At 35.1% G+C, this 14,175-nt stretch overlaps 1 protein-coding gene across 3 annotated transcripts in view; it reads left to right on the forward strand.

The window, feature by feature from the left end:
• The window catches only part of Ascc3 (activating signal cointegrator 1 complex subunit 3), a 246,784-nt gene that overhangs the window by 42,407 nt on the left and 190,202 nt on the right, over positions 1-14,175 (forward strand). The gene's annotated exons all lie outside the window — the stretch shown is intronic.

The raw sequence follows: 14,175 nt of genomic DNA on the forward strand, positions 1-14,175 counted from the left end.
CATCCACTTCCCGCAAATGCCATTATTTTATCTTGTCTGTTGGCTATGTAGAATTCCAGTGTATATATATATATATACCACATGTTCTGTATCTATTCATCTGCAGTAGGGCATCTGGATTGTTTCCATCACCTGGTTATTGTGAATAGTATTGCTAGTTATTTTGAATAGACATCAGTTAAACTTTACTGCTGGCCTTTTCTGACATATTGATCCTTCAGATCTCAGCCTCCTGAATCTCAAGTGTCTCTTCTGTATTTTTTCCCATATATTTTTTATTGTAATTAATAGAAGGTTACATTATATTCACCAGATAGAAGGTGCATTACTTCACAAACATTGGTACCCTTTCTCATGTCATGGACCCCATTTCCCTCCCTGCTCCCCCCCAGCTCATCTTTATTTTATATATTTAGTAAGCTTTTAGTCCTCTGAAAATAATTTATCTGTATAATTTAAAAAAATAAATAATATTTTTATATTTTTTATTGGGATTAATAGAAGGGTTACATTATATTCACCAGATAACTTCACAAATACTGATACCCTTTCTCATGTCATGGTCCCCATTTCCCTTCCCCCCTCCCCACGCTCATCTTGATTTCCTCCCTTCCCTATCCAATTTCAAATAACCAATTAAGCACATATAAAATATATCAGATAACAAGGTGAAATATTGTAACAATATGAGATAACCAAGGGATGGCAAAAGAGATGAGAGATAACATATTACATTAAGGACAACAATCACTCATTATATGGCTTTTGTTTCATTATCCTGGAGGTCCTTACATTTAGTGTCATACTATTTGGCCTTATGCCTCTAGATTTTGTTCTATTGTAAATCTCTGCTAGGAGAGCCCAAGATTTCTACTGATTATGACAAATAAGGGAGACTGTTGGGCCTATGTTCCTTTGAGTCTGGCTTATTTCACGTAATATGATTTTTTCTAAGTCTTTACATTTCCTTACAAATGGGATGAGGCCGTTTTTTCTGACAGCAGCATAGAATTCCATTGTGTATAAATACCACATCTTGTTGATCCACTCATCAACTGAGAGGCATCTGGGTTGGTTCCATATCTTTGCTATGGTAAATAGTACTGCAATGAACATCGTCGTTCTAGTGGATTTAGTATGTTCTTGTTTCTGGACGACTGGGTAAATGGCAAATAGTGGAATTGCTGGATCCTAAGGGAGTTCTATGTTTAGTATTTTGAGGAAGTGCCATACTGCTTTCCATAGTGATTGAACAAGTTGGCACTCCCATCAACAGTGTAGTAGTGATCCCTCCTGGCCACATCTCCTCCAGCATCTGTTGTTATTAGATTTCTTGATCATGGCCATTCTAACTGGTATGAGGTGGAATCTTAGAGTTGTTCTGATTTGCATTTCTTTTATGGCCAGAGATGTTGAGCATTTCTTCATGTGTCTAAAGGCCATTTTTGTTTCTTCTTCAGAGAAGACTCTCTTTAAGTCTTTGGCCCATCTTTCACTGAGATGGTTGTTTCTTTGGAGATTAGTTTTTGGGTGATTCAATTTTTTGAGCTGTTGATATATTTTAGATATGAGGCCTTTGACAATTGTATAGTTAGTGAAGATCTTCTCCCACTCTGTGGCTTTTTACTTAATTTGCAAGCTATGTCCTTTGCCATACAGAACTCTGCATGCAGTTTAATGCAGTAGTCCCACTTATCCAGCCTTTCTCTGATTTGTTGTGTTTCTTGGTCCTTATTAAGAAAGTTTCGACCTGTACCAAGCAGACCTAGATTATCTCCTATTCCTTCTTGTAAAGTTTTCAGTGTATTGGCTTTTACCTCGAGGTCTTTGATCCATTTGGAGTTAATCCTAGTGCAGGGTGACAAAGAAGGATCCAATTTTAGTTTTCTGCAGGTGCTTAACCAGTTCTGCCAGCACCATTTGTTGAAGAGGCTATCTTTCTTCCATTCTATTTTTTTGGCTCCCTTGTCAAAGATTAGTTGGCCCTAGATCTGTGGTTTAATATCTGAGTCCTCAGTTCTATTCCATTGGTCTTCTGGCCTGTTCTTGTGCCAGTACCAAGCTGTTTTGGTCACTGTAGTTCTATAATAGAGTCTAAAGTTTGGTATTGAAATTCCTCCTGTGCTGTTCTTTCTGGTAAGAAGTGTTTTTGCTATGCGGGATCTTTTATTATTCCATATGAAGTTTCGGATTGCCTCTTCTATTTCTTTAAAGAATGACATTGGGATATTGATGGGTATTGCATTGAATTTGTAGATAGCCCTTGGCAAGATTGTCATTTTCAAGATGTTGATTCTTCCAATCCAGGAGCATGGGAGATTTTTCCATTTCTTCAGTTCTGCTTTAATTTCCTTTTTTAGGGTTTTAAAGTTTTCATTAAAAAGGTCCTTTACATTCTAAGTTAAGTAGATACTTTTCTTTGAGGCTATTGCAAAAGGAGTTGCTTTCCTGTTTGTTGCCTCGTTCCTCTCAGTGTTGGCATATAGGAAGGCAGTTGTTTTTTGAGGGTTAATTTTATACTCTGCTACCTTGCCAAAGTTTTGAATCAGCTCAAGCTTGGGAGTGGAATCTATAGGGTTTTTTTTCAATACAGAATCATGTCATCTGCAAAGAGGGAAAGTTTCACTTCCTCTTTCCCTATTTGGATCCCCTTTATGCTTGCTTCTTGCCTTATTGCTCTGGTGAGGAATTCTAATACTATGTTAAAAAGGAGTGGAGAGAGTGGGCATCGTTGTCTCGTTCCTGATTTTAGAGGGAATGGCTTTAGCTTTTCGCCATTAATGCTAGCTGTGGGTTTTTCATACACAACCTTTATTATATTGAGAACTGTTCCATGGATACCTAGTTTCTCCAGAGCTTTTAGAATAATGGGGTGTTGGATCTTGTCAAATGCCTTTTCTGCATCTATTGAGACAGTCATGTGATTTTTGTCCTTGCTCCTGTTGATGTGTTGAATTATGTTAATTGATTTGCATATGTTGAACCAGCTTTGCATCTCTCTTCTGTTTTGATTCATGTTTTAAATACTTTTTCTGAATATGCTGTATTTGCTTTTTGTATAATAGATTGTAAAATTGTTACAAATTAGACAAATCAGAAAGCCCAATCATTGTGGTAATAGTATATAGACAAAGTTAAGATCGTAGTTCTTGGTCTGATAGTCACTTTATGGATGTTAAGAAATATGCAGATTACTGTTCCCTTCCCACTAGTAGATGAATAAAAACCTCAGGGGTCCAATTATGGAATTCTGTCATTTTGAGAATCACAGCTCTTAACCTGAACTATGTGAGGAAGCAATTCCAAATGCATTTGCATCCAGATGTCTTTAGCCAAGCCTCTCCAGCAATGGATAAGTCAACTGGATCGATAGATCTGATTTAAATTTTAAGGTGAAATGACATAAATTTCTTCCTCCCTGTACCTCTCTTTGCCCTCTCCCCTTATTATCTGTGTTTGTTTTTTGTTTAGCTTTTGTTGATATATCTCTTTTTAAAACCCTTTTTACCATGCCTCCTTCCTACAATCTACCGATTTGTTCGTTTCCCTGTGGGTTTTGACTTGTTGTGTGAGTGTCATGGAAGTTTTTCATATAGTGCGTAAGTGTTAAGATTTTTCTTACATAGATATATAAGTGTGACATGAATGTTTAACTTGGTTTCTATTACTTAGCATGGTATTTGAGATTCATCCATATCATTTAATTAATGTGTTACTTTATTTCTCATTATAAGTGACAATAATTTCATTTTGTGGATATTTTCCCATTTTCTCCTTGAAAGGCATTGAGTTTGTTTGCTGATTATGAACTTAACCATTATAAACATTCTTAAACAAATTTCTGTTTGAACATATGTTTTCATTTTTCTAAGTATAGGATGGTTAAGGAGAAAATATGTATGAAACTGAGAAACAGTTCACCACTTAAATATTTGGTCATTTTTATTTCTAAAACTCATAAAACTAATGATTGAAAAAAAAAACTAATGATTGAATGTGATATAAGATAAATCACTTTATATAGGCAACCCACAGTATCTCTTGATTCTTTTCTTTGATGGGAGCGTAGTCCATGTTCTGAACTTCATTCCTGGGCACTGTCCCTGACTTTGGTGCTCAAGGCTAGTGCTCTACCACTTTGAGCCACAGCATCATGTCCTGCATTTTGGTAGTTAATTAGAGATAAGAGTCTAATGGACTTGGCTGGCTTTGAATCACAATCCTCAGATCTCAGTCTCCTGAATAGCTAGGATTACAGGTGTGAGCCAATAATATCTGGCTTTCTTAGTTCCTTTCTGATATTCAGTTTTTTCTCTGTTTGAAATAAAAAAAGTTTCCATATGTGTGAGGACTCTTCTGTTCTTTTCTGTGTCAATATTACATACTTTCTTCATTACTATATAATCTTTGTAATGAACATTGATATCTATTAAATCAAGTCTCCATAACATTACTTGCAGTTAATCTTAGTCAGTTTTATACCTCATATGTATATGTAAATTTTAGAATAAAGTAATGTCCACAGAAAGTCTAATTCTTCTTTTGGATTGAATACTCTGAATTAGTGTGGGAAAAACTAACCTCTGGGCTACCAAGTAAGTTATTATGAAGAATGTTTTCATTTATGTGGTTATTACAAAGTATTTTTAACTTGCAGTTTCTGAATAAATGTTTTTTTCTGTTAGGATTTTCTGAAGTATATATAGTTTCAAATATCTATCTATCTATATATGCTTTGCTGAACTTAATCGTATTACTGATGGTGACTTTTTTTAGTCTTTTCATTTTCTGCATTTATAGTCTTACCATCTGTGAATAGTAACTACTGTGTTTTCTACTTTTTTCCTGCTTCCCCCTACTCCCCATTCCAGTACCAAGGTGGTTTTTTTTTTTTGTTTTGTTTTTTGCCAGTCCTGGGGCTTGAATGCCCAGTCCTGGGGCTTGAACTCGGGGCTTTAGGCTTTCTCAAAGCTAGAGCTCTAGCACTTGACACTTGAGCCACAGCACCACTTCCAGCTTTTTCTAGGTATGTGGTCCCAAGGAATTGAATCCCCCAGCCAAACTCCTGGCCCCCATTACCGAGGTTTGAAATTAGAGTCTCACACTTGCTGATTCTATCACTTAAGACACTGTCACTCCACCAATTTCTTTGTTTCTTTGACTATTTTCTAGGTTGTGTCTTGCTTTGTAACCAGGCTAGCATAGAGTACAATCTTCCTATTTGTGTTACCTTTAGTACTGAGGTGATAGGTGCATGCCATTGTCCACAACTATTTATTAAGATGGAATGTAATAAACTTTATGTCCACCTTGCTTTGAATTTCAGTCCTTTGATCTCTGCCTCCAAAGTTGGTAGGATTATGTGAGCCATCATGCCCAGCATATTTTTTGTCCTTTAATTATTGCATATTTATTTCTTACCATCTATATTGACTAAGACTTTCATGATGTTATTACAGGTGATTTTGTTTATGCTATTACTCTGTCATTGATGGGTTGGTACTCAGGCTTCTGTGTCATATTTTGATGCTTGCTATTTTCTTTTTGTGTGTGTGTAAATATACAGTACAAACATTTTAATATTTCCCTGTGAATGAAATTTTTATCTTAAAATTCACATTAAATTTCTCTTAATGTAGTGGAGTGTTTATCACTAGTGAAAATAGTTCATTGTCTTTAACACTTCTATTGCGATTCTTATTTTTTTAAATTATTGTTATGGTGATGTTTAGATGGGTTACCCTTACATTCATAAGGTAGTGAATACATAGTTTCTCGAACATTGTTAGCTCTTCCCATATTTTTCTCCTACTTCCCATCCCGTCCCCTCCCAAGTTGTAAAGTTTATTTCCAACATATTGTCTTGTGAGTATCACTGTTATATTAATTCACCCATAGTCCTTTGTCTTATCATCTTATTTTTCCCCTTCCTTTTCCTAATTCATATAAACAAATAAACATATATACAATACTGGGTACAAAAGTCAGATACAGTAACAACATCGGCTAAACTTTAAGGGGAAACAAAAGAGAAAAGAACTTTACATAGTACATTAAAAACAACCACAAAGATAAACCTCTTGTTTCCATATCATGGAGTTCATTTCAGTTAGCATCATCCTATAGATAGTCATATACACATATCTATTGAGCTATTGTCATCCTTTTCTAGGAGAATCCTAGACATATGCTAATTATTACAAATGAGGGAAACCATAGAGCCTATGTTTCTTTGGGTCTGGCTTACTTCACTTAATATGATTTTTTTCCAAGTCTTTCCATTTCCCTACAAATGAGACTATGCCATTCTTTCTTTTTTCATATTTTTTATTATAATTAATAGAAAGGTTACATGATATTTGCCAGATAGGAGGTGCATTAATTCACATACATTGATACCCTTTCACATGTCTTGATATGTCATTCTTTCTTATGGCAGCGTAAAATTCTGTTGTATATGAATACCACATTTTCTTGATTCATGTATTGAGGGCTTCTGGATTTGTTCTATATTTTAGTTATGGCAAATTATGAGGCAGTGAACATGGGCTGGTAGGTTCTGTACATTTGGGTAAATATCCAAGAGTGGGATTGATGGGTCATAAGGGAGCTCTATGTTTAGTGTTTTGAAGAACTTGAGGATTTTTTTTTTTTTTTGCCACTCCTGGGGCTTAAACTAAGGGCCTGGGCAATGTCCTTACACCTTCTCAAAGTTAGTACTCTACTACTTGAGCCACAGCACCAATTCTGGCCTTTTCTGTGTATGTAGTACTAAGGAATTGAACGTAGGGTTTCATGCATGCTAGGCGAGCATTCTACCACTAAGCCAAACTCCCAGCCCAGAACTTCACGATTCTTTAATAATGAAATTTTCCTACTGAATAAATACTATTGGTTTAAAATTACAACTTTGCTTTAGTTAATTGTTTTTAGAAAGTTTAAAGTCTTATGTATTATAATGTTTTTAAATTAATGAATTTTCCATCATCCAACTTCTGTAACATTTTTTATTTTTTAGATTTAATCATAGATGATCATTTGATATAGATGGCCTAATTCTTTGCCCTTTTTGAAGGTTTTGAACAAGCTAGTAAATGCAAATTAAAGATTAAATACCAAAGAAAAACCAATTATCATCACAAATATCAGCCAAGAAACCAAAAATGGCATTTCCATGTGGAACTAAGCAGAATTTGACAGGGACTCTTTTGCTTACATTTTGTTGTCATTATTAGAAGCACAACTGTTTATCAGAAGTTAGATCCTACAATTTGGATCAATCAGGTTGTTTTTAAAGCAAATAATTCTATGGGACAGCACTTTAATATCATCCTCAAGGTAGATATCACACACACACACACACACACACACATACACACACAGTACATCTCTCTTTGGAAAACATTTTAACTTTATAGAAAATAACTAGATTCTAGCCTTCTAGAAGACTGAGTTTACAGAATAACCCTGATGTTGTGAAACTATCCCTCATTTATTCTAATGAAAAATGCAAAAACAAACTCCACAGTCAATGAAACTGTGGTTTACTCTGGTCTTTTGCAGTATCAATATTGCTTTTGGCACTGCCTTTAAGTGAAGGTATTTCAGAGTGACATCTGACATGTTAAATTATTACTAAGCATGTGCTGAGGGAAAAGCCAAGAGAATTAATCGGTGGATATTGTTTTGATTGTTTGTTCTTTTATGTCTTCAGGAGGCTGGGGAGAGGGTTGGCCAGGGACAGAAACGGTGGAACAAAGAGTAAACAAATTCAGCAGTGATACTTATTAGACCCTGTGTTGAGCACGAACTATAAAACTTGTGGGTTGGAATGGGAGGGAAAAACTGGAAGAGGGTGAGGGAAGGGGTGATATTGTTCAAAAAGAAGTGTATTCTTTGAGTCTGGCTTACTTCATTCACTTAATATGATTTTTTCTAAGTCTTTCCATTTCCTAACAAATGGGGCGTTGTCGTTTTTTCTGACAGCAGCATAGAATTCCATTATGTACAAATACCACATCTTGTGGATCCATTCATCAACTGAGGGACATCTAGGTTGGTTCCATATCTTTGCTATGGTGAATAATGCTGCAGTGAACATTGATGTGCTAGTGGATTGAGTATGCCCTAGTTTCTGGATGGTTGGGTAAATGCCAAGTAGTGGAATTGCTGGGTCAATGGTTTCCCACATTCATCATAACCTGTAGAAACCTTGGGCTCTACTAGCAGAGATTTGCAATAGAGCAAAAACTTGATACATAAGGCCATATAATATGAAGCTAATTGAATGGACCTCTAGGATATTGAAACAAAAGCCATAGAATGAATGATTGCTGTCCTTAATGTGCTATGTTATCTCATCTCTTTTGCTGTTCCTTTGTTATCTCATACTGACACAATATCTCACTTTGTTATCTGATATATTGGATACATTTGTATTTGGTTACTTGAAATTGGACAGGGAAGGGGGGGAAAACCAAGAGGGGGGTGGGGGGGAGGGTAATGGGACCAAGACATGTGGAAGGGTATCAATGTATGTGAATTAATGCACCTTTTATTAAATACAATAAAAAAATTAAAAAAGAAGTGTATTCTTTATCTGATTTACATAACCGTAACCCTTTTGTACATCAACATACAACAATAATACATTAAAAATGATAAAAGAAATGATACGTAAAAAAATCTCCCCTTGAGAACTTTGGCTTTATTCATCATTTGGCTTCAGCTGAAACTGTTCCTCCCCTGGGAATATTAAAGCTATCTGTAACTTTCTCAAAGGAGCTTAATCTCTCCAAATCTCATTATAACTTAAGTTCTTGTTGAAGGTTTTTCATGTAATGCTTGTCTCTCCTTTTGTATTTTATTCGTCAAGCACTGAAATAGCTATCTTATTCATTAATGTATCATCTGGGACTAGAGTTTATTTAAAAGGTCTTTGTCTATTTAAATAGCCTTTTTTTTCTATGTTTCTTTGATAGACTGTTTCTATATGAAGAACTGAGAAATTGACATAGGTGTATTAAGTACTTTCAGTTAGTATTTTTAATGTGATAATTTAGTTAAGCATTCAAAAGGGCATGATAAATGCCAGGTGCTGGTGGCTCAGGCCACCAGCTTGAGTAGCTAATCCTAACTGCTCAGACAGCTGAGATCTGAGGATTGTCGTTCAAAGGCAGCAAGGGCATGAAAGTCTTTGAGATTCTTATCTCCAACTAACCATGGGAAAATGGAAGTGGCTCAAAGTAGCTGAGCACTAGCCTTGAGCTGAAGATCTGATAGGCAGCACCCAGGCTCAGATTGCAAGCCCCACAACTGATTAAAAAAAAAAGACCAAAAAGCGGTTATGATAAATATGCTACAATTTCTAATAGTTTTAGCTGAACTTTCTTATTGCTTTCTTTATGTGATAAAAAAATTTGGCTTGGATCAGAAAATAAGTTGATTTTTGCAAAATTTTTACCATTTCATTGTTTTCATAGGTTTGCTAACAGATTAGTCTCATGAGATATTTTGCTGTTAATCTTAAATTTTCTGCAACCAGATGATCTGATTCAAAATGAGATTGTCATGAAAAACTAAAAAAAAAAATCAAAACACAGCTTTTTAGTAAAGAGAAAATGCCAGTGGCCAATTAATTCATGTCATTCATGGTTAATTAATAAAACTCAGTTCTTTTGCAGCATAGTTTCAGGAGACAGTATGAATAAGAAATCTGCTGCATTATAAAGATGTAGGTTTCCTATCTGAAGTTTCTGATAGTATTAGTCAATACATTTTGCATCTTGATTGGCTGCATATACTTCTCTAGATTCCAAACCAAATCACACCAATAATTCTTTCTTTAAATAATTATATACATAATTTAAATAAGGGAAATTACTGAATATTCTGAAGCAGAACAGTGTGCTGCTCTCACATGAGAAACATCTCAAAATCCTTCTAGGGAGTTGCTTTGGGCAAGCTGTGAGTAGAGCTGAAATTGGACAGCTTAACTCCAGAGCAAAAGGCATAAGAAAGAAGTAAACATTCAAAGATGAGCTCTGTTGCATCACTTCAGTTTGGATGGGCCTTGACAGAGGGAGAGACACATACTTCTTTGGGTTCCACTTTGATTTTAACTGTCCAGGCCCCACTACTATGGATAGTTATGCCATATTGTAGTGTTTAAAACTTTTTCACAATGTTTACTTTCAAATGATTCTAATAAATGTCTAGAAATACATTTCTCTTACCTATTATTAGTTTTCTCACTATTTTTATATGAAAAATTATATTGAAGACATTTAATATGCAGTTGATAAGAGGAATTTGATATGATTATAGTTGGTGATCATTGTTATTTTTATTTATTTATTTTGCCAGTCCTGGGGCATGAACTCAGAGCCTTGGCACTGTCCTTTGGCTTTCTTAAGGATAGTATTTTACCACTTGAGCCACAGCAACACCTCCAGCTTTTTCTGTGCATGTTGTACCAAGGAGTTGAACACAGGGCTTTGTGCATGCTAGCAAGCACTCTACCATTAGGCCACACTCCCAGCTCTGGTGATTATTTTTTATGCTGTATGTGCCAAAGCTTTACAGCTGTGGAAAGAAACTTAATAAAAGACTTGCATTTCACAAAAATAAATTAATAAACATATATATTTGTACTATAATAAAAAAGAGTGAACCAGCTACTTTATAATATTGTAAAAGCATTAGACAGTTGTATCTAAAAGACATGAAGTATTATTTTGACTACACTAAGAAAATAATGATAGGACTTCAACTTTTATCTGCTTATATGATTAATGTTTAAGACATTTTTTAAAAAAAATTGTCAGTAGCCTTGAACTCTAATGAATGTTTTCCTTAAGCTGTTTTGGCTCAAGAGACCACTTTGAGCCACAGTACCACTTCCAGTTTTCTGGTAGTTGGAAAAAAAAAGTGTCTCATGGAATTTCCTGCCTGGGCTGGCTTCCAACTGTGATCCTCAGATCTCAGTCTCCTGAGTAGCTAGGGTTTCATGCATGAGCCACCAGCAACTGGATACAATAAACTTATCTAAACAGAAAACCATTTTGTGGAACTGAGTATAGAATGTTTATTGCAAGTTTTGTAATATCCATGATGTAACATCTGATTTACACAAGAAATTTAAAATTTCTTTTATTAAGGCTGGAAGTTTGGCCTAGTAGTAGAGTGCTTGCCTAGCCTGGGTTCGATTCGTCCTTTACATGTACATAGAAAAAGCTAATTGTGGTGCTGTGGCTCAAGTGGTAGAGCTCTAGCCTTGAGACAACTCAAGGACTGTGCTCAGGCTCTGAATTTAAGCCCTAGGACTGTGAAAAAAAAAATTCCTTTATTTCAGTTTCAGTAAAAATAGTTTGGTGTATTGGGAGACATTTTGTTACTGATTGAGTTTTACTATTTGTATTGAGTTCTTCTATTTTATATATATATATCTTATGGATTCAATTTTTATAGAACACGTTTCTCAAAATCTATTTCTTTTCTTTCTTTCTTTTTTTTTTTTTGCTTGAGCTCAGGGCCTGAGCACTGTCCTTGGACTTTCTCAAGGCTAGACCTCTACCACTTGAGCCTCAGCACCACTTACGGCTTTTTTCTATGTATGTGGTACCAAGGAATCGAACCTGGGCCTTTGTGCATGCTAGGCAAGCACTCTACCACTAGGCCAAACTCCCAGCCCTAAATCTGTCCATTTCTTATATTTTTCTAATTTATTACAGTGAACATTTTTAAATGGTCCCTACTGTATTTTAGTTGTATCTCTTTGTAATATTCCCTTTTGATTCGCTTCTATTAAGTTAAATTTTTTCTTCCTTTGTTTCTTTTGGTCTTTTTTTATGCTAAAGTAGGTGTTATCACCTAAATATAGTCATCAATTAACCTTGTTTTCAAGCTCTTATATTCCTTCTTTCACTTAATCTTGTCTATTATTGAATGAAGGAGGCTTTCCAATGAAAAATTTAAGTTCCTCATTTTTCATTTCCAAGGTATTTGCTTCTTTCTCTTTCATCTCCATTTATTTTAAAAAAAATTCCTTAGCATAAATGACTAAAAATTACAGTATGTATATCTTGTGCTTTAGTTAAATACACCCTATTACATTACTCCATTTCCTCTTTTTAAATAATTTTCTATCATTTTGCATATAGATATAATATATTAACATAATCTTTTCTCTTTACTGAAGTCATCATTCATATATTGCATTGTCTTTTTATTTTTAATCATTTTTTAGCTTAACTTTATTCAGCAATATATTTCTTATACATTTGAAGACTATTAAATATATAGAAGCAGTGATTGATAGCTGCATTCAACATTAGTAAATGTATAAAATATTTTTTAAATGATTATAATTACTATATAATTTTAAAAATAGAATTTCAGTATAGCTACCCTTTGTCTTGTTTATTTATGCCAGTAATGGAGCTTGAACTCAAGTCCTCAAGCTCTTGTATGACACTTGAACCAAACATCTACTTCTTTTTTCTTCATCTTTAAGCTTTTTGTTTTTTAATGTGTTTTGAAAGATACTAAGTAAGAAAAATACCTTTTGCCCAGACTTGATAAAACCCCAAGAATCCCAGCAATCAGAAAGCAAAATGGTCTGTAGTTCAAGACTAGTTTGACAACACAGAGGAATTTTATCTCAGAAAAGCAAGGGGCTAAGGGGTATAACTCAGTGGTAGTGAACTTTCCTTAACACAAGCTAATAAAGAAAAAGAAAGAAAAAAAAAAACCCTTACTACTTAATTTACTTCATCTTAGTATCTCATCTTGCAATATCTTGCAAATGCAATTTCAAGGTTACTGAGCCCTCTAGTGATCTTTTCAAATACTGCTTTTCAAATCATAGCACATTGCATGTAGGCGCTCTCTCTCTCTCTCTCACCCCTCCCTCCCTCCCCCTCTCTCCCTCCTTCCCCCTCTCTCCCTCCTTCCTTCCTTCCTTGAACTGGGCTTGGGCTCAGGACCTGAGCACAATCCTTGGGGTTTTCTCAAGGCTAGAGCTCTTCCACTTGAGCCACAGCACCAATTCTGGCACTTTTTTTTCCCCTATGTATGTGGTACCAAGGAATAGAACCTGGGTCCTCATGCATACAATGCAAGCACTACCACTAGGCCAAACTCCTGGTCCCCATTGCATGTAGTTTTACCGACAAATTTATTGGTGAAATACTTCCCATTCATTTTTCTAAATTCAATTTTTTTTTTTTTTATTTTGCCAGTCCTAGGCTTGACCTCAAGGCCTGAGCACTGTCCTTAGAGTTTCTCAAGGCTAGAGCTCGACCACTTGAGCCTCAGCACCATTTCTGGCTTTTTTCTATGTATGTGGTTTCGAGGTATCTAACCCTGGTCTTTGTGTATGCTAGGCAAGCACTCTACCACTAGGCCAAACTCCCAGTCCAAAATTCAACATTTTTTAAAAAGTAATTTTAAGGACAGTAATACCGAACATAGTCTGTTTGAAGTAATTTGTAAACTTGTGTAGCATTTAAAGATAACTTGCTGTCTGTATTCAGCACATTATGTTGGTAGCAGTTCACATATGTCCAAGAGTATTATAAAGATTTTTAAGACTTCTTGAAATGAATGTAGAGACATTGATTGAATGCAAGATGAGTTAACAAATAATAGTAAACAGCAAGTTTATTGATAATCTTTAGCTTAAACAAACAATTCTGGTGCTCAACTGAAATGTTTTACCATTGTGCATAGGTGAGATTCTTAACATCCTTAGAGCTCAGTTTCCTCTGGTAAGTACTTCACTTAGTATTTCAAGAAAAAGAGAAGTATAGATGTGCCCGTACAGTTGTCTTTTTCTCAGTCGAAATTTTTTCTTACTTTTTTCTTTACACCTGAGTCTTTTTTTTTTCAGAAGAGCTATTCTTTATATCTAAGTCTTACGTCTCTCCGTGCAGCATTTAAAATGGGATTGTTTTATGTATCTTCTTCACTTACAATGGATCTTAAATAGTAACTGCTTCTTTTTTATGTGGGCTCATTGTGATATCCCTACAAGCTGTCCTAGTCCCTGGTTTGTGGTAGGTATCCATACCTAGGCGAGTGAAGAAAAGACCACCTCCCTCAGTACAGAATACATGACTCTGTTGTTTGGTTTAGTGTAGTTTTCCATTTTCATTGTCTCTTTCATGACTTTTT

Source organism: Megascapheus bottae, chromosome 8 (genome assembly GCF_031878675.1).
Source record: "Megascapheus bottae isolate mThoBot1 chromosome 8, mThoBot2.hap1, whole genome shotgun sequence".
NCBI lineage: Eukaryota > Metazoa > Chordata > Mammalia > Rodentia > Geomyidae > Megascapheus > Megascapheus bottae.